Raw genomic sequence first — 1,743 nt, forward strand, 5'->3', positions numbered from 1 at the left:
ATAAACACCTTCCAGTCTAAAAGATAGTGTTTATCCAACAAGGGGAGGTCAACAGATTTTGCCCGGTAAATAAATATTATGTCACAAAAGCACATGGAAGCAAGTGACAGAAGTGGGATTGGCTAAACACCAGTTTATTTTTGCATGAACATCTGGATTTCTGCCAGCAGATGACCCTAAAAGTTTAGGTAATGTTCATAACTGCACTGGCTGGCTCTCTAGTCTTTAAACACGCAGCCAAACAAAATATTTTGTCTGAAATATTTACAGCAGGGAGAGGAGAATTCTATTCTGTAAGCTGTGATAAAATTTGAAAACACACACTTACCACTGCAGCAGTAAGAGCCACTTCCCCCCCTCCTTGCAAATCTGTAGTTCAAGAAAGTGTAACTTGTTTAAATACTATTACTTGCATAATTTTTATCTTCAAGTTCTTATCTTAAGGCCTTGAAGATGAACAAGTAATTCAGGATTACAGTGGCTTAAATAGTTAACCTTAGCTAGCATATATGTTGCATTTTTTTTGTAGTCATCCTACAAAACAATGAAAATTTCAGTATGTTTAATCTTTGAAAGGATACTGAGTGCAGTCACACAGTATATAACTTAAATTCAAAGAAGAATCACACAGACACATTGTATTGCAGAAATCTAATGCTTTTAGGCAGAAGTTTTTCAAGAAAAACACCAAAATACATACTCAGGCTTACAGTAAACGTAAGTTCTTCACGAGTCTTAGGTCTGATATTTGTTGGCCCCTGCAATTTCCAGCTGCAAAGTCGCTTCCAAAAACATCAGTTCTCACCCAAATATACATCTGAGGCTGAGTATACACCACATCTTAAACTGCTGCACACATGTGAGTTAAAATTAAACTTATTTGCTCATCATCACAGGTAAATGACTAGTTGAGAAAGGCTCAGTAGTAATGGCTTCAAATTGACAAAACTAAAAAAATCTCTATGGCCGGGATAAAGAGATTCAGATGGACAGAAGTGCTTATGTTTCTATGCAGAGAAAGCACTAGGTTTGTAATTATTCTTGGTATTTTCAGACTTTAAATAAGACTTTAGAGCATACGTAGAAAAAGCTCCAGACTATACATTTTTACCTACTAATTCTCTACCCTGAATTACACAGACCAGCCTACCTGAACAAGAGTGCTTACTGACCATCTGCAGGGTAACAGCTCTGCTGATTAGCTTAAAATACTCACCAGACAAAGCAAACTTGTTCATAAAAGTCTCCGAGTTTACAGATTTTCTCACGGACACATCCTGCCCTAACCCTGCCCACACCCCTCGCAAGGACAGGGCCACGCACACTTACCGAGCAAGTCTTTCCTTTTCATTTTCCTGCTGGCAGCCGGCATCGTCAGCAGCTCCACTGCAAACGCCTTCTCAGCTGTTTGCAACGGCGAATCGAGCTCTTTCTTCATCTCCTGGACGTGCTCCTTGTCTTTAAAACAAAACAGGTTTTATTGCCATGCGTGTTACGTGTTTCCAATTATAAACGTTGGAAGATCGCATTATAAAAGGAAATTAAAACGACGCTTTATCCGGAGAAATCCGACTTGAGAGTCGGAGCGCCTGCTACCAGCCACTCCCTCGGGGGCGAAGACCGCGGTGCCGGCGGCGCTGCCCGAGGGCGCGTTCCCGGCCCGGGGGCTCTTCCCGCCGGGAGCCGCTGTTCCCTCCACCCATCCCGGGCAGGGAAGTGCCGGCGGGCGGGCACCACCGCCTC

The 1,743-nt window shown here is 42.6% G+C and overlaps 1 long non-coding RNA gene across 1 annotated transcript in view; it reads right to left on the reverse strand.

The window, feature by feature from the left end:
- The window catches only part of LOC108508374, a 7,901-nt gene extending 6,240 nt beyond the window's left edge, over positions 1-1,661 (reverse strand). Inside the window, exon 1 of the long non-coding RNA XR_001878384.1 lies at positions 1,330-1,661. This is a non-coding gene — a long non-coding RNA (uncharacterized LOC108508374). The remainder of the gene's footprint in view (positions 1-1,329) is intronic.
- Positions 1,662-1,743: the final 82 nt, after the last annotated feature.

Source organism: Lepidothrix coronata, unplaced genomic scaffold (assembly GCF_001604755.1).
Source record: "Lepidothrix coronata isolate B3197 unplaced genomic scaffold, Lepidothrix_coronata-1.0 Scaffold292, whole genome shotgun sequence".
Taxonomy (NCBI): domain Eukaryota; kingdom Metazoa; phylum Chordata; class Aves; order Passeriformes; family Pipridae; genus Lepidothrix; species Lepidothrix coronata.